General features: G+C 32.2%; 1 protein-coding gene across 2 annotated transcripts in view; it reads right to left on the bottom strand.

Annotated features, from left to right (window-relative positions):
• Positions 1–27,217, bottom strand: part of Evi5 (ecotropic viral integration site 5) — a 517,609-nt gene that overhangs the window by 372,855 nt on the left and 117,537 nt on the right. The window lies entirely within an intron of this gene.

Raw genomic sequence — 27,217 nt, 5'->3', positions numbered from 1 at the left:
AAGTGGCCTGTAATGCATCCCAAGTAGTGGTATTATATCGAAAAATACATCATTTGATAGATTTTATTTCTTTTAGTGTTGCGCAGTTATTTAAAGAGTTATTGCTGACTCTTCAACATTAAATGGCTGTCATTTTGATTAGAGTTATCAGAGGCCGAAGATTTTTATCAATGCCCTTTCAAATGAAGTAACACCCATTCTTCTCGTTTAAAATTTTTGAGTTTCCCCCAGACCAGGGTTTGGGTGTAAAAGTGTTATATCGAAAATTACATAGTTTTCGAGTCGAAGCATTTGCTACGTATTTCATGTTTTAATGTTTTAACGGTTAAAAAGATATTTAAAGGTTTCTATACTTTATTAATAATGTATAAGCACAGTAGCATTAAAAAAACAACACGCAACTGATACAGCTACAAGCTGCGATGTCAAAGAACACTAATCGATTTTTTTTTTTTTTTTTTAATTCCATTTGTAGATTTAATAATTATTATTTTAAATTTTCAAATTTCCCGAAACACTTAAAAAACACATACATAGCCAAGTGAATATAATATGTTGAATAAAGTTTCAGCTTAATTTCAGTAAATTAAAATTTTAAAGTTCTGCAATTAATAAATATGTTTAATAAATAGATGAACAGTAAAATTCTATTTAAGGAAAATATTTAGAGATACATATAAAACCCTTTCTAATACCGTGAAATACAAATACATTACATTTTTATTTTAAAAGATATTTTACGTACGTATAATTTTTTGAGCAAAGAAATTTAAAACGAGAAATTTATTTACAGTAGAAAAAAAAGAATAAAATTTATAGGAAACGGGTAAAAAATTTAAAAAAAACCTATTTACAAATACGTTTGTTAGTATTAACATAAAAGATATATTGAAAACAAATAACATAAATAAACGAATTTATTTGAAAACATTTTACTATAAAATAACCAGTTTATTTGATTTGGGATAAATACATACTTAATATTTATATTTTGCTACCTGAAAAGTACTTTTTTGTGTTTTTATATTATTTGTTAATTTACGGAACACCAATTCAGACTACGTAAATATTTCATTCCGGTTTCTCCATATACAAATTTAACTACGGAATTTTACATAGTGCACGCACGGATAGCATATTAAAGTAATAAAAAAAAGTTATGTAGTTAATTCTATATTCAGAATAAGCTGACTAATCCATCAGAACAGGTAGCTGTATTGGTGCATATTATTTGGTGATTTTCTACTGTGCATAATTACTGTATATTTATATCATTTCTCTCTAACTCAGTTTTAGTTTTTGAATAAACTATATATAAATAAATACAATACAGTCGGAACAAACCATAATACACTGAGCTGAGTAGGTAAAAGCTTTTTCTACAATTAAATAGATTACATTATAGTTCCGTACCTGGCACAAGACGATATTTTCCACATATACACAGGTATTTAGAGCTAAGTAAACAAAGTTATGAAACAGATTGGCTCATCATCATCATCATCATTTAAATAAGTAACAAGATATTTATTTTTTTTAAATGCTATAAATAAAAAACTAGTTAAAAAAATCCCTTTCGGCACGCCGAAAGGTGGAGGTAGATTTCACCGGTGTTAAGTAGGGAACAAAAAAGATTTCCACCTTAAAGTTAAAATTTACTCAAATACAACGATTGTTTGTGAAAAAAGTTTCATATGTTTAGCATACGAGAAGCACCATCTTCTTACAATTCCAGCAACATTTTTGTCATCTCTTTCCGTAAGGGTTGGTCATATCAAAATTAGTTTCAAACAAAAGTTTTTAGGTAATGTTTAGAGGATTAACGACCACTTTAAAGCGACTCGATACTATGCCTATTAAGGAATTCTTTTTTTGTCTTCGGAACCCCATTTTTTCAACTCCCTGGGCAATGGTTAGTGTTATAAAAAAAATCTACTAGATAGGTTTAAGTCCTTCTCCAAATAATAGTAGGAACTTTAAACGAATTATATGTTTTATTTAATAAGAAAGTAATAGCGATATTTTTTTTTTTTTTAAAAAGCCCTCCTCATCATTTCCACTCCCATGATCAGATTTCAGCCGTTAACGAACTCGACCGAGATTTTGGGTCGAATTATTTTTAACGAACATTTTGAAAGTGATTGGCGCAAAATTACGGCAGTTATCGTGTCCACAAGAAATTAAAATATATATTAACTTCTGAGCTGACGGTGGTTTTGGCGTCTGGGGGGATGTGAAACGCTAAGATATGTCGAAATTTTCCGGAAATCTAATCATGGTACCCATTACAATAGGTAGCTTTCTAATGAAATCTACCTAAAAACCCCTTCATTTAACAAGGCTTCTAAAAGAACTGTGTTGTGGGGATTGTCTCTCTCTGCTAATAATTGACAATGGACGCAACAATCAGGATATCATTAAATCAATCCGGTTTAATTCCTGGAACTTCCACGCACGTCGCTAGTAATCCGACAAAAAACTGAGTAAAATTAGATAATAGTTAGTAGAAAAAAAAAACTGTAGTAAGGAAACTTTTTTTTGGGATCGACAGGAATTTGCCAACTAAACCCACATCTGGAATGTAATAGCTAAATATCGTTGTATATGATCGTTCGATTCCAAAATATAATTTTAAATTTATTTAAAAGAATAGAACCGCATAAATTACATAAAAACTAAGTAAATTGCATTGACTTCAGTGTTTTTTAAAAGTTATTTTTAGTATAAATCTACTGCTAATATTTAAATTTATCTATAATTAAAACAATTACACTGCTATTTAACTATAATAATTTTCTCCAACGTTATCAAGCGCCTCAAAGATAAATGTGTTATACAATACAATCGATTAATCGATAAATACGGTAATAGATGCAACATTAAAATAAAAAAAAATAATAAGTAATGAAGCGTTATCGTTACAAACTATTTTTTTTCTTTTATTTTATAATAACTTACTCGCACTCATACGCTGTAATAATTATAATATAAAAGCAAGTCTATTTATATATCTCAAGAGCATCCTTTTAAGTAATATTCATTAATAATAGAGTAACTTGTTAAGAAGGTTAATGTCTGAACCGCAACATACAGTTCTACGACCTCCTTATTTATATTTTATAGTTATTAATCGCGCCTTTTTATTAGAGTTTTTCATCGCTGATTAAAGTTAATGATTTTACTTAATTAAGTATAATATTAATAAAAAATAAGTAAATATGAATTCATTACTATATTTAGTATAGCTACTGTTTTGAATAAAATAATTTCTTACATTAACCAAAGATTGACGTAATTTTTTCTACATTTAAATGAAACTAAAAATAAATCATTAATTAAACTGTACCATGTATTTTATTTAAAAAATAAATAAAAAAATACAAAATAAAAAATCGAAGTAGTATTTATTTATTTATTTTGTCATCACGCAAAGCGAAGACCCGATGAAGACGTCATTATCTAAATATTTAATTTTTGTCTGTGCGTAATTATACGGTAATATCATTTGAGGAACAAAAATTATTAAAACAAGGTTTACAGGACTTAAGGAGCAAATTCTGTAGAGGTTAAATAGAAATCGGTTAAACAGCATAAGCCTTTGGTCAAAGAGCTATGCAAAAAAATCTAACCTAACCCCGTAAAGCGTTTCTTCTGCAGGAAAAAATCTCTGCAATAGGTGCTGTAACCCTTACGGTAGTGTATGATTTGACATCGGACACAAGTCGCCCGCAAAAAATAGCATTATCAAGAGTAACAAGTTCCCATACCAGGTTTATCAGGCGTGAAATAGTTTTCAGTTGACTTTTTCAGGGAGCCGATTACATTTTAGCATGTCAGTGCGGCAAGCTCTTTCCTACATAACAACTTCGTTCTGTTTACTTCAGTGATTGGTAAACGAGCATCATTATCCACCGAGAAATTCTAATTAATGTCACTTGTATCAAATACTTTTTATGTCGATAATCACTTCATTTTACATGTTCCAAACCGTAAAAATATTGGGGTAGATAAACAGTATCAAGTAACAAAAATTTATGTTGTAAAACGTGGAGAGGTGACGCCGTCACCACTCGGTAAGCGAAACGTTTCAGTAAATAGATAAAATGTATGTTCACAATAAACAATACAATCAAAATTCAAGTCAATAAATAATCGGTGCTCTTTTATACGTGGTTTAAGCTGTTTCTAAATTTTCTGAGAAATATTTTAGAAATACTCAATATAAAAAAATCTGCGTTAACCCAAAAAAACAATAGTTATTCGTTATATAAAAAATTTCTCTAACATTTAATGTAATATTGTAGTTTACAATTAAGATTATACGCAAAGCGGTGTCTAATAATCTAGGAATTACTAGAAAAAAACTCTTAAAAATAGTAAAAAAAGTCTGTGGACACTACATGACTTCCTTCTACGCCTATTAAATTACATACATACATTTTTATAAAATTACAAGCACATGAAATTTTATTTCATTAACTCTGATATTTTTTCAATATTTTTTTAATTTTTTATTGTTATTATTGAATTGTTATTTATTCTAATTTTTTATTTACAATCAGATGGTAATAATTATTAATAAATCAATACATTTAAATTAAAAAAAAGAAGATGAAGTCCGATTCGAATCTATGTGCCTTCCCCTTGTAAGATCCAAATATTTCATCAATTGAAATTTCATTTAGCCGTAAGTATGGAACCGATGAAAATAACCACTTATGTATATCGTTGAAAAGCACTTAATGAGGGCTTATTACTGCAGTTAAGAAAAACTCCAAAATCCATTTTTTTTTTATTTTGGGACACTTTTGGCCAGTCGATTGCAATCAAAAAAAGAAGTGTACAACTACATGTTACAACAGTCCTAAATCGAAAATGTCAACATTCTACGGCTAATCGTTTTTGAGTTATGCGAGATACATACGTACGTACAAACGTCATGTCGAAACTAGTCAAAATGGATTTAGGGATATTTGCGTTGAAATCTGTAAACAGAAATTTTTCGCGATCACAATCCTTCCTTTATTTCGTACAAGGAAGTAAAATGAAAATTAAAAAAATATATAATTTTATTACATATATCCACATGTCTTTTATTCGTGTAGCAACTATTTGTTGTATTGATTTTAAATACTTAATTTTTTACATAGAATTTTTACAGTAAGTACTCTGACATTGCACGAGTATGATGACCCCGAATAATGACATTTAAATAGTAATAGATAAAATGAACGTAAACTGAAAGTATTACCAGTAAGTAGGTGCTAAAAGTATAAGCAAAAATTTAGAACTTCATACATTAATTAAAAACATTAAAATTTTATGGAATTCATTTTAAAATTTTCTGAAAAATTCAACACATCTTAGAACTTTAAAAAAACATAATTTTTCGATAATTGCTACCAGTTGTAAAAAAAATATGAACAAAAATATGGTATATCTATTATAATGTATGATTTAAATTTTAGAAACAGATTTAAATTTAGGTACACATTTTCAGGTACAGATTTAAATTTTATCAAAATTTTATTAAACATTTTTGAGAAATTCTTTTAGGAATTTAAAAAAATAATTTTATAATTATTATTTATTATCCGATACCAGCTTTATTTTACGATTTTAGCTGGTTATAATAAATTAAATCGACCCATTCATAGTTTATACCTTTCGGAGAAATGGATGCGGATTGTTTTTTTATTTTGTTGTCCTAAAGTGAAACCTATAAATTTATGCATTTCATATATAAAAAAAAATTATTGCTTGTGAAGATTTTTCTAATGTGAAGTGTACAATTTATGATAACAGTTACGGAAACCAGGAGGTAAGGTAGATAAAAAGAGTGATGGAAAAATTATTTATAAAATACAGTATTAAAATAAATTATAATAAAATAATCTTGCTAGTATCCGTTAAAAGAAATAATAACGTTCAGCGTACAATTACTTTAAAAAATGCAAGTATTACAACAGTACAGAAACAAGGATTACAAAACACAGTCAAAATTATGAATTTTGTACGATTTAAAAAATCTTTTTTTTCTGGGCGAAAAACAGTTTCGTGTTATCCTCACCCGGAAAACAAAAATATGGAATATAAAAATAAAATCCAATAAGATAATAAAAAAATTAAAACAAAACAGAAACTGAAAGTAGAACTTAAAAACAAAATTAAAATTCAAACTAAAATACTAAAAACAAAGACAAAATAAAAAAATTTAAACTAAAATGTTAAATACAAAACTATACAATTACCGTACAATAAAATGTAAGAAGACTATTAAAATGTTCGTAAAATACTAATAGCTCGAAGAAATAAAAAAACTCGGTCCAAAACTTCTTTACTATTGCCCAGGATTTGACGAAAACTCCTGGGAAATTTAAATTTACAACGCAAGGCCGCATAACGTATGCATTAAAAAATCATACTTTCAGGGATGAAAGTAGTATAAAACGACGTTAACCCTATATCATTCCACAGGGGAGAAAGTGGGATCAAAGTATAGTTTCAAACATCTTAAAATTGTTAAGAAAGCTGCGTTTGAATCTTATAGAATTATCTTTAATTTATTTATTTATTTTTAACAAAATATAATGTATTCATAATTATATAAAAAATATTCACCTCTTACTCAAAAATTTACAACTTAAAAATGTTAATAGAAAATTCTTAAATTGCGCGATCGGTTTTCTTTTCAATTCTTCAATTTACGCAATAAAAATTATTTACGTAGTTATAACTAAACATATTCGGACGATTCAAATAACTGAAAAATCACGACTTAAAAGTAATCTTTTGTCTACCTGCATTTACAAAAATTGATTAATTTGAAAAATCTTGCGCAATTCTGGGTAAACTTTCCCGTTAACTTAATTCCGTTATAATATTTTAATAATTTTTTAATTTGTGTAATATTGCTGCAACAGACACCGAAGATAACGAAACGTCAACTTTCCACCTTGAAGCATCATAACGAACCACGCTTCTAACTTGCTCCGCTCAAATCTTTTCGACGTTAAATTAAGCGTAACTTAATAACGACTCAACCAATCTTCATTAAATTTTCACATACCTAACTTTAGGTAATTACTGCAGTATATCCAAATATGAAATTGATCTAATGAAAATTAATTCAATAGTTTGAAGATTTTTGAGCTACAAAATTTTACAGGCAGGCTATATACAGGCAGGATCATCGAAAAACGTTGAAGTCATTTATACAAATCGTATCTGAGAAACTAATAGAAATAATCAAACCAGTATTTTTTGTTTAAATTCAAAAGCCCAAAAACTTTTCAAGCCGATAGTCGACTTCTGTCCAGGCCTGCTGGATCATCGCAGGCTTAACTCTGGCAATAGCAGCGATGATCCGTTATTTTCATATAATTGTAGCATACGGGGAACTCAGCAACCCGATGAAATTTTTATGTCACAGATTCTCAAACAATAAACGCGTGGTGCGGTTTCATGTCCGATCGTGTAATCGGCCCATTCTTTTTTCATGAGCCTACTATCACAGGAAATGTTTATCTAGACGTGCTACAACTGTACGTTTTCCCGCAATTTGACCAAATTGAACAAGAAAGTAACGTTGCTGAAATGTTTCAACAAGATAGTGCGCCCCACACTTTAGCCTAGGCGTTCGACACGCTCTCGATGAAAGATCTCCTAATCGTTGAATCGGTAGGGCCGATCCTGTGCTTTGGCCTCCGAGAAGTGCAGATACCGAGAAGCCCATATACTTTGACACCCCTAGACTTTTTTCTATGGGAATACGTTAAAAACATTGTCTAGAGTGAAAAAAATCAGGGATGTACAACATTTAAGTCAACGGATCACTGCTGCTTTTGCCACAGTTACGCCTGCGATGACCAAGCGGATTTTGGCAGAAGTCAATTATCGGCTGGATGTTTGCAAAGCGAACAACGGAGCTCATATTAAAAAAACATTCTAAGGTATATAAAAAAGATTTTGAGTTGAATTTAGAAAAAAAAAAATACAAGTTCTAGTAGTTGCTGAGATACGATTTTTTTTAAATTGCTTACCCCTTTTCGATGATCCTGTATAAAGAAAACCCCAATTTAAATGAATGGTATTTTCGTACTCCTCATAGTTCAAAACGTAAAAAAAATACATTTTCACCACTGCATTCCCATCATGCGACCGAAAGCAATACCGTACTTTATTTTGAAAAGTCGATAAAAAAATACGAGTTTTTCACATTATAATTTTACAACTAACAAAAAAGCTGTCACTGTTTAAATTGATAAATAATTTCTGCTGTCAAATTTGCAATAAACGTTATTATTATTTAAACAACAGCATTAGTAAAAATGTTTAATGAAAAAGGTAATTTAAAAAAATAAATTTTCAAACGATAGTTAATAGTAAAAACCAAAATATATTATTAAAACAGGAAAACTGTAATGGTAAATTTTTTATGATAACAATTACTTAATTTATAATTATTTTTAAATAACATACAATAAAAAAGAAAAATATTTATGTAACTACTATTAAAAAAAAAAGAAAAGTTAATTGTAAGGGATAAAAGGAATCAGAAAAAAAAAATAATAAATTAAATCTATAAGCAAAAGTTAAACCCACACAAAAAAAATTTTATTTTTTTTATTTTTGAGTATCCGCATTCGAATGATTAATATTCCTTTTTTTTAAATTATTGTAATTGTTATTATAATACGATTGTTGTTTGTTAATATTTGTTTTAATTTGACCCCCACTTCTTTCTACCTCTAGAATGAAAAGGACTTAAAAACTTTTAACCCGTTTATTTTCACTTCTTAATATTTTTAAACCTGAATGCAAATTTTTCGTAAAAATATTCCTTTTCTTTATCTGTTTTAAATTTTTTCTTTGATAAATAGATTTCGCAAAAACAACACTGTGTGTGTGTATTTCTTTTTCCTTTGAGACATGAAAATTAAAAGAAGATAACAATAACAAGTGATATTATAAATGAAGAAAAATACAATTTTAAAAAATGTATGATTTATGAAAAATTATTTCTTAATAGCTATTTATTCATTAAGTTATAAAACAAAGGAAAAAGTAAAAAAACTAGAAAAGAAACTAGTAAAAAAACAATACTGGAAAACTAATATAATACGAAAAGAAAGCTGAACTAAATCAGTTTTTTTTAAATAAAGAGTCTTGCTTTTTAGTCTTTTATAAAAAAAAAAAAATAACTTTAAACCGATTGATAAAATTTGTTATCCTAAATTCTTAAAGAAAAAAATGGATTTAATATAGATTTATTACTTTATAATTTTTTCCTCGCATTAACCAATAGACTTAAAAAAATGTTATACCGAGAGTAGAGTAATACAATATCAATAATGCATTTAAATAAATCTAATACAGTATTCTATGTGGGTTGAAGGCCGAATATTATTAAATATAAGTACGCTACGCAGTGATGGTACAAGTTAGTACGAAACGGATACCTAAGGACTATCATCAATTTACTAATTCACATACCTCCACCATCACTTACATAACCGGTCTGCCGCTTGTAATTTTTGGCAGTCAAAAATAAATATATATACATACTTGCCAGCAAATATTATAAAACGCGCATTACTATAACTTCGCATACAATCAAACTTTCAAAAACCTATATTTATAAAAATCCATTTATATTATTATGCAAGTAATACGCAATTACGTAATTAATACGCTTTTACATAATGAGACATTCAAATTTATAACACATTATGACTCATTAAAAAATAAATTATATATTTGTTTTTATATTTTGGAGTAATTTTAAATTCGTAACTGCATCATTTAAAAAGGAGAAGCTTATAATATTGTTACGCATTTTTTCTTGTTTTTTTTTTTTTTTAGTTTAATCGATTTCAAAGAATTATCAATACCTTAATAAAAAGCACGATGAATGAATCTATAATAGGTCAAACTCCATCTTTCAGGTGCTGATTTTCCTCTCTCATTACTTTTAATACTAAAAATAAAATAAAATCATACTTAATTTAAAAAAGAGGTTTACAAAAAAAAATCATTAATATCAATAAACACGTGATCTAAACAAATGAACTTCTGAACGACTCAAGAATTCACAATCCATCTCTAAAAAATACAAATAATGTTGTTATGTTGTAAAACAACATTCTTCATATCGAGCAAAAGGAAGCAAATTTATCGTATATATATATGTACTTTTCATATGAGATCTGATTTTACCGAATAAGCACAATATTTTTATACAACCACCGGAAAAGAAAGGTCCCCGTTTAACTCTACACATTGAGTTGCTTACACTTAGACAAATAATTACCACGCTTTCCACATTTTTAACAAGGAATCCGGTAAGAGTTTAGTAATCGACAATATAACCACCTAATAAAAACACAATGCCAGAATGCTTCAAACTACTTTAACTTTTAATAAAATTTTGAGGAAAAGTTGTACAAAATATAAATCACAAAACAAATTTCCAAAATATAGTACTACAAAAAAATAACACCTTGATTAAATATATAAGCAGAATGAACTAATTAATAAAATCAGGACGATCTTTCCTAAGAGAAATTACGAAACGAGGCAAACTAAAATCCAAAGGAATGCTTGTCAGATTCAGAAAATTGGCAATCATCCTGTCCACAATTCCACAGGAGTTACGGGTATCTGTATTCAGGTTGGGAACGGCAAATCAATATCAGTCGATAACCTTAAACATCTGTACTCCAACAATTCCTATAAATATTAAAGAATCCGCCTGACAAGAGGTTCAAAAGCTTTCTTAAGATAATATACTTCAACTTCAAAATCGTGTATGTTATAAAAAAAACCGACTGAAACCATCCAATTGCATTCATACGTGACACACGATATACCCAAGATACAGTAAACTAATAAAAATAATCAACCGTTTCGATTTAAGGAGATTTTATTGACATAAAATTAAGAATACAAATTCAACTAATCGGTCAGGATCCTCAAATCTACCTTTACAATTCTGCATCCGTTAGCTTTATTCACTGAAATAATATCGATTTTTACGTGCACACTGTAATTGAAATAAATTGGATGATAAGATTATTCTCAGAAACCGTAAAAAGATTTGATTTACGGTTTATATTTTAAGTACATTTTCTGTAGACGGGTTTTACGCGTAATCGTGTTATCAAAATTATTGGTATCGAAATGGTGTACTACTATAGATTTCCTTCAAGCGTAGAACCCAAACAGTGAACGGTTCAAGGCCACGCTGTAGAGGTTTTCCAGAGGATTCGGGTCAACAATCTATACTAGTCACTAAACGAAAACAAGCTGCTAAAAATGCATCGATCTAACAACACAATACAGGAAAAGCCGGCAAAGAATTACAAACTTTAGAGGGCTCGTCTCTCGACAGATTGCTAATTAAGAGGAAAATTAAGGAAATATTTGAGTTTGTACGTAAAGAATTATGTAAAGAAAATTATCCTACTCTCTGAGTAAAGGTTAGAGTAATTGCTTGATCGACTGAACTAAAATTAATTGGTATCAATAAGCCATATCTAAAAAGCATAGAACAAAAATTTCATAAAAATTAGGCTAATCCAGACTGAAGATATCATGTAAAACGATAATTGACGAAAAAAAGCGAAATCTTAGGATTTTTATCCCCTATCCTTGAATAAAATTGCCCAAATATATAACCTAAATGATATAATAATGTAATGGAAACATCTAAAAACAAAAAAATCCGACTGAGATCAGAAACAAAAAAAAGAAAAAAAGAACGGTTTTTTGCCCCTACGTCTGGTATTAGGTTTAAATAAAACCAAATACTATCAGAAAATATCTTAAGTACCTACCGGGTATCAAATTATATGACAAATCTTACGTTCCCTTCGGGAAAAAATTTATAGATACGTAAGTTCCGTCTCCCGGCCCATATATAGAAATCATCATACTAAATCCGTCCACCTACCTGGAGATATAACAGAAAAACCAGACCAATGTAAGCACGTACATAATTTCTACCAAAAATGTTCAATGCTACAATTGTGATAGTCAAACGTTAAGAATTGCAAAACACCGATGTGTAAAATTTGATTCAATCCGCATATTTTCTCTTATGTAAAAAGCTGTATAACTGTACATTATAACTAAGAGCTGTGTGTAATGAAATGGTAACACTGCGAGCGATCTGGCAACGCTGTGTCTACCGGTCTGAGCTAGATCGGTTTGTTCATCCCTTCCACATGCTCAGTACGAGTTTCAACTCCGTTCAGCCAACAGATTATTTTTGACAGCGCCATCAGTGAAGTTGTATTTTTGTTGTGTTACGAAAATGGAACATCGGAATTTAGAGCGACGTTGTGCAATCAAGTTTTGTGTTAAACTTGGGAAATCCGCCAGTGTGACGTTTGAAAAGCTGAAACAGGCCTATGGGGAACACTGCTTATCAAGAGCACCAGTTATCCGCCGGCACAAATCATATTCGGAAGGCCGAGACACGTTGAAGATAAACCTCGCGAGTTCTTGTGAGATCGACCGTCGTTTAACAATAAGGATGATGAGAGAACAGTTAAATTTAAACGCTTTCACCTTTCATAAAATTTTGACAGACGATTTGGACACGCGAAAGGTTTGTGCGAAATTGGTGCCGAAAAATCTCACAACGGAACAGGACAATCGAAGAAACGTGTGCGTTGATCTTCTTGAGAGGATCGACAATGACCAAAAGACCAAGAGGGGGTTCCTCAAACCCCCCCCCCCCTATTCACCTGATTTGAGTCCTTGTAACTTTTCTTTTTCCCGAAATTGAAACATGTCTTAAAAGGACGTCATTTTGGAACTCTGGAGAACATTCAAAAGACTGTGACCGACCAGTTAAAAGCCCTACCAGTTGAACCTTCCAGCGCTGCTACCAGGAGTGGGAACAACGACTCCGCCGGTGTATAGCTGCCCAAGAGAACTACTTTGAAGGGAGTAATATTGTTGTTTGAAAAAAATAAAAACTTTGGTAAGTAAAAAGTCAGTCTCATTACTTTTCTCACACACTTTGTATATAGCACGAAAAGTAATGCCATAAACTTTGACATCATACGAATCGATCAATTAAATTCGTAGATAAAAACAAATGGATGCAATAAAATAATCAATATAACCACTACTACGTTAGATTTACAAAAAAAAGCGTACGAAAAAAATAATATGAATGGAATTTCTTTTATTTGTTACACTTATTATCCGGCGGCAAAACAAAACATTATACGTTAACTTAAGCTTCTAAAAGGAGAACTACTATACACAATAGCTTTTCGCTAAGTACACATAAGCTATTTATAACAATAGCTAAACGCAGAATTTGTGGTATTCAAACCTAAAATACACACATTCATTCAATATTTTCGTAATTTTATTTCTCTTCTAGATGCGTTCAAGTCGAAAATTCTAAAAAATCAATAAATGTAACTTAAAAAAAAAATCATTTTATATATATTAGCATCTTAGCAGCATATATAATTATACACAAAAAGTAATATCAACAGCTTAAATATTATTATTCTTTTCTAATTTCTTCATATTAAACGCTTTTGCAGAGATCTCTGCTTATGTATATATACATATATTCTGTTACAGTATGGGTCAGAGATTATTATTTATTGGTATTATAATTTGAATTTATTTCTATATCAAAATTTGGAACTTATAAATTAAAAATATTGCTTTTTTTATTCCAATTCATTACTTTTAATCTTGTTATAACTTTGTAACAAGTGAATGACTAATTTTATATCAATGACAGATAATAAACAAACCGTTCTGTATTTTACTGTTAAAAAAATGTAGACAATTTTTATTTATATCTAATATATAAGTACTAAAAAGTTTGTTTACTTGTTTGCAACCAACTGCTTTCAAATTTTCAGGATACGTTCGTGTGATCCCACGGAAGGTTTTAAGCCACAAATTTATGCTCTAGCCCCCTTAGGAGTTAACATATAAAAGATATCCATTAAAGAAAAAAAAAAACAATCCTTTTACTTTATTATGTTTTTGTCACCACGGCAACAGAAATATAAAGAAGTAAAATGACTAATTTCTTTTTCTTTAATGAATATTTGTAAAATATATAATATTAACATTACTATAGTTACTATACTTCAGCCTTTTGTAATTTAGGTTTTATTTATTATTTGTTAAGTCTCTGTGCTTCCTTCTTCCTTTAATTCCTTATCCCAACAAATTTTATGATTATTAAGCGTAATAAGGGTCTGATAAAATCATTATCATTGAAGTAAATTAAACTTAGTAAATATGTCATTTAAAATAAACTTAAATAATACATGATAATAATGAAATAAGCGTATTACTTCCTTATTGTCATGTATTAGTTAACTAAAATATAATTTTTCAAAATACGAGTCAAAATATTCATTGCAGCCTACTATTCATTACCATAAACACACAATAAATAAATAAATTTAAAAATATATATATATTGATATATTGTATATATGAATATATAATGTAATATATATATATTGTAACAAACCAGTACAACGGACCAGGGTAACGGATTTCTTCCAATTAAGAAGAAAAAATGAGAAAATAATAATGAAAAGAAGAATCCAGAAGGAACTAAAAGGGATTCTTTTCTTAGAATAACGGGTCCGTTTAACAATCTATTCTTTGTAATACAAAGGCACCTCCAAAAGCAGTTGTTCGACCAGAAGGGTTACTGGACCGGAATAAGAATTTATTGGAAAACGTAAGGGGGCGGAACGATGAAAATTACTACGCTTCACCAGTTAAGGAATGAGGTTGACACTGGTTCTGCAGGCTAGGGGATATAAATACTCACAGGGACCAGCAAACACTCAGGTTAATGGTATGTAACTTCGGTTACTACCAATTCTTGGAAAGTGCAGGCCAAAGAAGAACGAAGAGGTCTTCGGAAGAAGAAGAGGGAGAAGAAGAAGGAAGACCAACCACTCGCCTCAACATCACGGACTGGAGTCCGGAACAGAGCCCAGCAGAGATGCGTCCTGAAGGGCAGCCATACCAGAAGCGGATGAAGAGCTTCTACACAACCTCTCCTATTTCAAAACTTACAGTAAGATAAAATAACCCAGCAATTGCGACTCCTCCGGAAAAGGGGACGCATTGCTCCCTCCTTACAGGTAGTGCCCCGTTGTGGCGTATTCCTGCTAGCCTATTAAGAGTTAGCACCGAAAGGACTTCAGTGGACGGTCTGAAGGGGAATTACGTCGGAAGGACAGGCTTTATAAGCCTAGCCTTCCGCGGTCGGCCCATGAAATGGGTTCGATAACGCTGGTTTAACAACGGATTGGAATGCAATTAAATCCCTCTTAAATTCACTAAAATAATAATAGACAAAACTTGAAAAATTAGATCCGAGATTAAAAAATAACCTTTTAAAAAACAAGCCCGATTAGAATGATCCAGCAGCAAGGGACTCTGTCCAGGTTCTGCGACAAATTAGGGAGTAATAGACTCCTGCCAACTTTGCATTCCATTCCATTCCAAACACTCAGTTATTCTCCGAGTAGCTCTGTGAGGCCGTGTTCGATGTAATCGTTATAAGCGATGACAGAGTAGTTTCACAAGCCCGAATACAACACGGTTGTGGTGACGGCGATATCACTAGGCACGTGGTAACAACGAGTGAAGAGTACGTCACAAGCATGCCGTTGTGGACAGTGGGTGATTGCTAGAAGTTGTTCGAAGAGTTTTTGGTAAACAATAGTGAAAGTGACAGTATTATATTCATTCATAAAGTGTAGGCTAGTTCTACTGTAAACAGTAAAAGTAGTAATATTTCCAGAGATTGAATTGTATGAACTTTAGACTTTCCTAGTGTAATCTTGTTAACGCAATATCAAGTTCTAGCTGTCATTATAACGCTTTTAATAAGATGGATTATATTCTCTGGTTTTTATAATTTAACTGATATTAAATATATACTTATAATCATTATGATTACGATTTATTTTATTTTTTATGTTTTTAGAGTTATAAATTGTATTTATAAGAAATTTTTAGTTTGTTAGTCAATATACTGATCGAACTGCGAACACGCAACAACATATAAATGCGGAAGTTTTAAAAAACCGTGAGAAAAACGGACGCATCGGGGGTCCAGGGGCTACGTCCCTTGACTAGTAGTATTTATACAAGTTCTGAGGAAGCGAACATCCCTACGAAAGCCCTTAAAATCGAGAAAAGCGAAAGGAATAGTAAATAGTTTATGAAAATAATTTTTAATTATTTTTCAATTTTTTAGTTAAAAAAGGGTCAATAATAACAGTAACAATTAAAAAAAAAAAAAATTGTAAACATAAAAAGAAGGGAAGAAATATGGAATACATTCTTCGTAATGTTCATACAAATTTAAACGACAAAAAATAACCTTTCCGTTTCGGTTAACAGAGAGAAACGCTACTGAAAGATAACCAGGAGAATGTACATGGCGATAGAGTAAGCCAAAACAGCTAAAGCTAAATAGCGATGACATTAGGTCGTGGATACAGTTAAGACCTAAAGGGATCAGGAATTGTCTAGTACAATATGTTGCGAACACGGTATACTCTGAAATATATATGATAAGTGTGTATGTTATATTTCTCTACATATACCCTCCCTCTGTTTAACGACCATCCCATGTTACCCTAACCCATGTCATCCCACAGGAAATTACAACGGAGTATGTACTTGTAATAGTACTATGATATTATCAATAGCAGTGGGATCTAAGCCAAGAACCACATCGTAAATTGTTTCCATTTAATTTATTAGCAACCATATACGTATGAAATAACCTATAATATACTGTACTAACTTACACTCGCGTTAAATGCAAGTAAAAGCACACATTTTCTCGAAGAACAAACAGTGTAGACAAACTTTAGCGGTAATTTACAAAACCCTTAGTGGCAATTATTATTTTAAAAAAAAAACACAACCTGATAAATATAAATTATGATACGGAAAAACGAAGGTAAAATTTTTTTTCTAAAGTAGCCCCCCTGTGTTCCATTAATATTAAACTTCGCCGTACCGTGCAATAAATTAGTACTACCCTAAAATTATCAATTATAAAAATACAAATTTTTAAAATATTCATCTTTTGAATTAGGTCAGGCTAAAAATATATTTTAGCATGTTAGTATATAACACCAAAGTTTATTTAACGTTCCAGATGGAAACTTCCTTTCAACTTTACATTCTTTAATTTCCCACACAGAAACCCCACACACGAAAAAAAGTTCATCCATTGTTCAGATCATCATTTAATCATTTTAACCGTAATAAAGAAATAAATATAAATTACATTTTTTACAAATAGTTAATATTCTCTATATATACGTATATTTACAAGACGTTGATAGACTTCAATCGTAGGAGAATATTTTCATTCAACCTCTATAAATACAGGGTCATTCACGGGAACCGGATGTTTTTGAAGTAGGTTGTACTCGGGCGTTCGTGGTGGGAGGGGCATGTGGCTGGTGTCTGACATTTCCTTTGTTCATAGCATTTACATTTTAGTCGTTGAGATGGAGCCGTGGACGCTAGACCAACGCCTGTATGCGTATGACAGTTTTGTGCGAAATGACGAATCCGTAACTGCTGTTCAGCGAGATTTCCGCCGTCAGTTCAATATCCATCGTAATTCAAGTGTCCCTTCTGTAACACAATATTGCGATGGGTAAACAACCTTTGAACAAGTGGTTCAATATTGAAGAAAAAACCACCGGGTCCCCGACGAACTGCTAGCACTCCGGAGAACATCGAATGAGTAAGGGAAGCCATTGTCAGAAGCCCACGCCGCTCTATTCAGAGGCATTCAACATGCGCTCGATGAGCACAAGTACGGTAAGACGAATTCTGCATACAGACCTGCATTTCCATCCTTACAAGATAGCCGTCGTGCAGCAGTTAAACGAGCAAGAGTTCACGCAGCGATTACAATTTTGTCGACAAACGCTTACCGTTTTTGAAGAAAATGAAAATTTGTTATTGTTAATGAGTGACGAAGCCCATTTTCATCTGAATGGCTTCGTCAACAAACAGAATTGCCGGTATTGGGCAGAAAGAAGCCCACATCGGCTTCATGAGAGACCACTTCATAGCCAAAAGGTGACTGTCTGGTGTGCAATAGGAAAGGTCGGTGTTATTGGACCGTATTTTTTTGAAGAAAATGACGCTGACGTAACTGTAACAGCTGATTGTTACATTGCGATGTTGAATACGTTTTTCATCCCTGAGTTACTAAACCGGGGAATCGATTTTAAAAATGTGTTATTCCAGCAGGATGGAGCTACAGCGTACACAGCGAGGGCAACGATGGCTGTTCTCCGTAACTTGTTTCCGGATCGTTTCCAGATTCGGCGACATTCCTTGGCCCCTCGGTCCCCCGACTTGAGTACTTGTGATTTTTTTCCGTGGGGGTTTCTGAAATCGCGTGTGTACAGCAATAAACCGCGTACATTGGAGGACTTAAAGATCGCAATTCGTCATGACGTCACCCAGATTGATGTAAACATGCTGCAAAGAATTGAGGCCAGTTACCGTGAAAGGCTACAACAATGTATTGCCCAAAATGGACATAACTTGCCGGAAATAATTTTTGGTTCATGAGTTAAGTAACAAATGCTTTGATTTAACAAGTGTTTCAGTACCAATAAAACTTTTTTCAAGTAAATATTCAATTTTTTATGATTATTTTAAAAACATCCGGGTTCCGTGAATGACCCTGTATGTATGTTTAAGCTTTACGCCTTTAATTGCAAAGAATTTAATTTTTAAAAAACCATTCTCCCGCATTTTCTCGGATATAACATTAGTTTTTTTTAATGAAAAACTTCACAGTCATACACAAAATTTTTATTTATTTCTCGTCATTTTTAGCTAATTTTGGATTGCTAATGATAGTCTGTAATGACTATTATATTCAAATTATTTTCAATAATGTGAATTTTTAAAAAAACGTAGAAGGAAACGTCAGGTAGAAAAATAATTCAGGCATTATTCCTGCATTCAGGACAGCCTTACCTCACGTTTGTTTATTGTTAGTTATATGACGTCATCTTCATCATTCCTTTTCTTAAATATTAAAAAAGGAACAATAATATTAATAAGAACAAATAAAACAAAAACAGACTCCGTACTAAAAAGTAAAAACTCTATTCAAAACTTTCTACTAATTAACCCGCCCTAATCATCAAAACGCCCCTAATAAACCTATTAACCCTATTCAAAACTCGGTGCCAAAGTTTAGTAGATAGTTCGTAGTTACTTGTTTTTAATTAGGTATAGACGTGACATTTTAAGAAAATTAAAACTATTTTTACAACTTTAATGAATTTCATAAATTTTTTTATACATTTTACAGTACAAATATTTAGGTACCATATAAGCCATACACGACGACTAGCTCAAACGGCTAGTGGCGACTAGCACTATATAGGGAATCTTGGAGAGCTGCATCAAACCAGTCAAATGACTGAAGATAAAAAAAAAAAAAATAAGCCATCTGTGGCCGACCCGCGGCACGCGGACATACGAATAAAAACGTTTTAGAATGACAACTTTGGGTAAAAACATAAAATCTGCTATTATGTTTTCAAATTATAGCAACAGTAATTAATACTCTAGAATACCCGCGTACTCAGACTACATTTAATACAAACATTCTTTAGTTGCGATCGATTGTAATGTTACGTGTCATACGGTCGCCGGAATCTATAATTTTTATTTCCTTTGAATTGTTATATTTGCGTTGCTTTATAGTGGCGCCAGGCATGTCTGGTAGATGGCGCCAGTAATATGAGTGTCCAATAACATTTATAACTCGCCGTTATCTTTCTTTGGTAACCTGCACAATAATCGTATGAAATCGATCTCGGATCAATTTTCCTGAATTTCACTTTTATTTTCGAGCATGTCGTTTAAATCTTTCTCGTATTATGTCTTTAAGTAAGTCATCTACTTCGAAACGAAAATATGAAGATATTGCTCTTCGTGGATTCAATAATGTGCGGAAGGAAATATTTCTGTTTACTAATCAAAATACATCCAAAACGGTTTATTTGAATTTTGTTAATAGCGTAGCAGTGGCCAAAAAATTTAACTTTGAACGAAATTTCAAGCAAAACCACGGCAATTTTAATGAAACGTATCCTCTCTGCTCATCGTTTAGGATGAAATTCGTTAACAAAAAAAAATCCTTAATAAGCAAACAAATGGTTTTTCAAAAAAAAAAAGAAAAAAAAAAGAAGAATTAACGTCAGTGGTCAAAACTTATTACGAAATTTCTTTATTTCTAAAGCGAAAAAAGAAACCTTACTCTGAAGGGGAAGAAATTATCAAAACTAGTCTGCAAATCTTTCCTAATTTCGCTTCCGATGCGAAAATTAAAGAAATGGTGGAACAAATTTGAATTTTCGCGAAAAACGGTGATGCGTCGCGTTAATGACTTGGCTGAGAACGTTAATACGAAGACTGTGTCTGCATTAGCCTCGTGTAAATATTTTTCTTTAGCTGTTGATGAGCCACTACAGAAGGAAAAATCGAGGGCGACAGGCCAACGAAAAGAAACGAAAGCAGATGGATAGACCAAGTCTACAAAGCCACCGGTTTACCTCTCCAACAGACTTTGAGGCGAGCTGAAAACCGTGCAGGATGGCGACGCGTGGTCAAATAGAGTCGCAACTTTCAGCGATGAGTAAACCGAATAATAATAACAGTAGATACTCAAAAATTTCGTTTAAATTATTTTACTGGATTTTAATATCGTAAAAACGCTTTATAAGAATAAAACAACCTTATTTTGGCTTCACCACAATAAAACACACAAAACAACTTTTTAAATACATCAGATTCGAATTTATTAATATAACTATTTGATTAATAAACAAAAAATGTTTGAAAACAGAATAAAATACTGAAAAAAATTTGAATTGTACTATTTTCACTAAAAGAAATATTTAAGTCTATTCTATAATTAAAAAATAATTATGTAATAAATAGGAAACATTGATCGGTTAAATTGAGAAATACGATTAGAACTAAAATTCGACCAGGAAAGGATAAAAAATATTGAGAATATTGAAATTAGATTTACACGCTAACATAAGAATTCGTATTTACTAACACGCATATGCGAAATAAACGCAACTTTACAAAATGGATTTCCTTAAATACTTGTACAACCTATACATCTAATCGCGAGTGAAGTTTAACAATTAATTAAAATCGTTTACAATTTATATTTATTAACAAATAAATAATTATCTCGAGCAGTAAGATTTAATTAATTATTCTAAATAAAAAAATTAACATAATGAATCACGTGATTATATATTAACAACGTTAACTAACGTTCGGTACACTGATTTTTACTAGTTCATTCACGTAATATAATTAAACTAATGGAAACTGGGTCGCACCCATTTCTAATTGAATTTATCAATGAGGAAACGGTGTTCCTCACACACGCACGAACTAGAAAAAGCGAGCAAGAAATGTATTGTAAGGCGTAGAATGTTTAATTAAGTAAAACACATCTTGCAACAACACAGCAAGAGGCTTTTCTTAGCGTGAGTTACAATAGACTGTTATTTTAATTGCAAACCGTTGTCAGATAAACTTCAATATTTGGTATGATTAATTTCGACATACCATAAAAATACAGTAAGGTAAGTTACATGAAAATATTTATCGGATACATAACACTTCAACTAAAGTGAAGGAAACTACTATATAAACTTGTGTGTGTGTGCGCGCGCGCGTATATATATATATATATATATATACATAATTTTTTTTACAATTGTCCCTGCTTACAGTGGCGGTTGGTAGCTAAAATTAGTAAGGGTGCTGCTTCAGAAAGTTTTTTCTGGGCCTTTTGAAGGCCATGGTTAAAGTTTTCTGTAAAATAAAAGAACCGGAAAAAATGAATCACATAGAATAGCTGGAAACAAGATAATAATCTATTTCTACACTTTATCATATTCAACAATATGGTACACGTTTTTTACGCACATTGCACTTAAAAACCGTATTCGGTTTAACCCAGTGGTTCCAAAACTTTTCCGAATAGCGGCGCCCTTTTTCATTTAAAATTTTTCTATGGCGCCCTACCCAAAGTAAAAGTATGACTACTCGTAAGTAAGAGATAAAAATAAATAAAACTTGAGTATTTTCATTATTTTTTTTTACTTTATAAACATTAAATTATTAATTATAAATGTCTTGGTTCAATTAATTATGAAGCTTTTACAATATTTCGCGACACCCTGTGAAGAGGACGCGGTTCACCGAAGCGCCGCGGCGCAGTTTGGGAATCACTGGCGGTTTAACCAAATAAATAATAAAATGTCAATTCAGATAATATTTTTTGTATTATTAGAAAATAACCTAATAAAATTTCCGCTTAAAAACACTGTAGTCCAACGGTACTTAATTTAAATTTCTATGGACAAATATATAAATAGTTTTCACTAATTAGCTTCTCTTTCGCCCCTCAAGAGTGTTTGTGGACAGATTTGGCTATCAAAGAGCCCTTTGCTTTACGCCATCTTCTGATCGATACTGAAAAAACAACGAAACCGCTCCTTCCACCGACTAAACTAGAAAAGGGAACGACCAAGGAACTTTCCATACACACGTGGACTAAAATAAAAACTACCTTCCACCAGCACTCCATGGTCGACACCGCGGGAGCGATAGTGCTCTCTCTCCTTTGTAACCTCGCGTGCAGCTTCCTACCTGTGAATGTGCACAACAGCCAAACACCACGCCGCTGGAACTGTGAAGCGCAGAGTTCTGTACAAGGATTTTTGCATTTTTTTCATAAACTTGGGGTTGCCTACTAGCATTAAGTTATGATCCTTTTCTTTGGATCATAGAATTCGATTCGATGTTGCGTTAAAGGATGCCAAGTGGTTGTCGTGTCATCGCTTATGCTGACGACGCGCTGCTACTGATTGAAGGGGATTCGCGTAACGAGGAAGAATTCCGAGCTGCTCGTGCTTGTGAGACACTCCAACTGTGGAGTTTCCAACACGATGATTTTCAGCCCAGAGAAAACCATAGTGATGTTGCTTAAGGGCCGATTGGCTGCTTCATGACGAATTCGGGTTCGGCTGGCTGGTCTTCCCATTCGGTACGTTACTACTCAAAAATACCTGGGTGTTATTCTTGATGAGAATTTTCGGTTCAAGGAACATCTACAGTATGTAGCAAAAAAGGCCGCTGATGGTTTTTATGGAATCCGTAGAGTCATTCATCTCGATTGGGGGTTGAATTACCGTACCATGCGTATCCTTTACAAAGGTGTCAACGAAGCTATTATGCTGTATGGTGCGCTTGTCTAGGCTCACCGCATGGCGTTTAGGTATTGCGCGGACATTTTGCTGCGGGCCGAGCGACTCCTCTTGCTGGCGGTTACATTACAGTTTCGCGGGAGGCAGTTTGTATTGTAGCCGGAGTCGAACCAATAGCTATCTTGGCTAATGAGCGTAAGGAACGCTATATTTCCAAGGTAAATAAGCTATTGAGGTCAGAACGAAAGCAGGAGATTGAAGACCGGCGCCTTGCGTCTTGGCAGGTCAGGTGGGACGAATCCCCCACAGGTTGCTACACGCATGGTATATTTCCTATAATGTCTAATTTAGATGCGATTGCATGGGTCTCCCCTAATCGGTATATCACACAGTTTCTCTCTGGGCATGGTGCCTTTCGGGCGAGTTTGGCTAGGTTTCGTTTGGTGGATTCGAGTCAATGCCCCGATTGCGGGACTGATGATACAGTGGACCACATTCTCTACGTCTGTCCCCAATACGAAGTCGAACGTTCACGAGCTGTTAGGGAACTTGAGAGAATACATTCCTTTCTGGATCACCATACCAACTGGATGATTTGGAGCTCTCGCTGGTGCGGGTGGTTGCACTGCCGAGGTATGGTGACCCCCGTACAACCGGGGGCGTGGCTTCCCTCCGCCGGTGGCGGTCCTGATCGTAACTTGGTAATGCCACGCGAGACACCATGATGGGACTGGGCGGTGGTGCGGGGTTTGTCCCCGGCTCCTGCGTGGACCGGAATGAGGTTGCGTTCCCCTTGTTAGGTGACCTGAACTGGTCGACTTATTTGGGTGTAGGTCTGAATTTCTATGTTGGGTAAAACACAATTTTGATTGGTATGAGAGTAGCACTGATTTAACTTTAAACTCGTTCGTTTTCGGAGGCATTCACAGTCACTGTGTTGTCAAATCTCTACTAGGCGCGGGGTTCGTGCTTCTGTGGTTTCAGTTAATTAGTTAGTTTGAGGGAATCATGTTAGGTTGGATGGAAGAAGTCCGTTTGAGGTCAACCTGAAGGCAAAATTTTATATGTATTTACTGATGCAGATGTCTACCGAGGCATTTACACCGGTGGCATCCCGACCGAGGCTTGGTTGATGACTGTGAGATGTAATCAGTTAGAGGGTCTAAAGACGACCTCCGGTACAGCCCCTCAGAGCTTGAAACAGAGGAGGTGGTGTGGCGACCGGTAACGTCACAAGGTGGGTGTCTTCCCCCTAAGAGGTTGGGATGATATTAAGCTTAAGATAATCCTTTGATTGTACAAGATTGTACAAGTGTAAAGAAAAAAGGACTATTATATTAAATGTTATCGATAGTACCAAATGTAAATAGGGGTATGCAGTCCACAATGCTTACACGCGAGCCGCCACTGCCTGCTTATAACTACGAATAGCGTGAGCACAATTGAACAAATATGAATATGAACCAAAAATGTGGTTTTACAACTAGATAACTAACTGATCAATTTTATTTTAAACGAATGGCTACAGGAAAGGGTTCTTAAAAATTAAAATATTTTATAAATAATCACCACTTTAAATCAGCCACATAGGGACAATAAAGACAGATACAAAGACAATTTTCTACGACGTGTGATACATCGGGAACGTTAAAAAAATACTAGTATATAATTCCGAAAAGTAGTGAAACAGAAACAGAAGCGTTTCTTGTAAAGGTTTTCAGTAACCGGTTTGTTTTAGACAAAAAATTTTCATTTTCTTTTCAAACAGAATATTCAAATAAAGAATATTATTTATACAATAAAAATTATTATCGTATAAATATTTTATTTGAATTAATTAATTATTTATAATTTAAATAATTATAAGTAAAACATATTTTCATTAAATAAACTTTATTATCAACATCACAGTTTGCATTGTACAGTTATTTCAAAGTAATATTTTATAATACTAGGATGTGATTTAACTACACAATGAAGAAGTTAATCTTTCTCACTGGAGAATCTACGGTCGGGGTATGAACAGTTTACAGTTCTGTTGGATATCTTAACAAAACTCAAAATTTCAGAGACAGACAAGGATTGTATAAGCGTGAGTCTGTTCATAGATGCTTCTTTAATGTTTAAAGGAAAAAGAATTTACCGTATCATGCTGGATTTACCAGCAGAAAATTAAACGATTAATATAGAGCTGCTCTCAACCGACATAAATGTAACCCGATCTTCAGGAACTGTGATCAGAATGATTCAGTGTCTGAAAAAGCCTTGAAACACTCCTTTGAGCGAGGTTGCTTTTCTAATTACCCTATTCCTTATGATCAGCCCTTTTTTAGCATCCAACCTCTTCCTTAACTTAGACCCCGAAAATCTTACGTAAATTTTCGCCGTACGACCGCTGGAATGTTGTAAGAAGTTATCTATCGCTCGGTATTTGTTTATATAGAGCGGCTTGGCCCTACATATTTAACTCGTAAAAATGCCCAGCCTGTAGCTTAGGAATTTACACTGTCATAATCGTTCTAATACATACATTTCTCATAAACATCGATGTATCTTTATACAGGATGGGAGCAAAAGATTTCAGTTAAACTGTCAGTAATGTGTAATAATCAAGCCTGTCTTATGAAGATAGATAAAGAATTCCGTATGATGTGTAGGTCAACTTATATCGCAGAACAGATTAATTTAAAAATCTGCCGACAATCAAAGTCCAAAACCCTTTATAAACAGAAAGAAGGGTTAAAAAATTATGTTAAGGTTCTCTACTTTGATTCTCACTTTCGAATAATACAAAAGTTCGAAAAAATAATATATTACCGTTTAATAAATGAATAAATCACTGTAATTAGATTTACGCTGTTTTAAAGAACCGTTCGAATTAATTACTTCTCTTTTGTAATACAGACATCAATTAAAAAAAAAAGATTTAACTTTAAAATAGGGGAAAGAAAAATAATATGAAATCTGCTGAATTTTCTGTGTATGTAAAAATATTATTTATAAAATATTTTCTTCGTTTGTATATCGAAAAATTAGCTGTGATGTGAGAAATTTTTGCTTACGAATGATATCACTGTTTTATTAATACCATTATTTTATTACTATATTTACTGCAGTTACTGTGGTTACGTTGTCTTAGTCATTATTGGTGTCGATGAATCATAGATTTCTTTATCTAACTAACAACAGGTAATACAACTGTGTGTAATTCAAGGGAACATAAAAATTTTAGTCGCAATTATTTTTTGTATTATATAAAATGCGGGTCTACTTGTATAAAAAATATAACAGTAAGTAAGTCTGTCTGTAAAAGTAAGTTGTCTGTTTCTATTTGGAAATTGTAAATAGATTCAATTATAAGAATTAAGTTAAATTTTCTTAACATCTGACACCGTTGATATTATACAATTTATATAAAAATAAAGTATCCACTTAACAACAATTGTAAGTGTTGACCATCCAAGCGCTTTCGGATTATTCCTCCATCATCAGGGATTACTGATTAATTATGAATTTTATAGTTTTGCATATAAATTTTTATAAATGGGAATTAAAATGAAAATAAAATTTAAAATTATTACGTTCATAACAGTTGAATGTCAACAGTTAAAATAAATCAACGTTAAAAGAAAAACTTCTTGTCATATCTTACTAGCAAGCGCTTGGATAGTCGATACTCACAATTTTTAAGTGGATACTTTATTTTTATATATATCAGATTTAAATTTTAAGTAAACAGAAATGTAATATATATCATTTATAAAAATCATTTGATGGCAAGACGTTCAATGCGAATAAAAAATCTACCGTTCCAATTATTTTTGTTATATTACCGACGAAACATCAATGATACACAGGAAAATTACTTTTCCATTAGTTTTGATTTTACTCAA

This window comes from Lycorma delicatula, chromosome 8, assembly GCF_047948215.1.
Source record: "Lycorma delicatula isolate Av1 chromosome 8, ASM4794821v1, whole genome shotgun sequence".
Classification (NCBI taxonomy): domain Eukaryota; kingdom Metazoa; phylum Arthropoda; class Insecta; order Hemiptera; family Fulgoridae; genus Lycorma; species Lycorma delicatula.
This window is presented reverse-complemented; position numbering and strand designations above follow the sequence as displayed.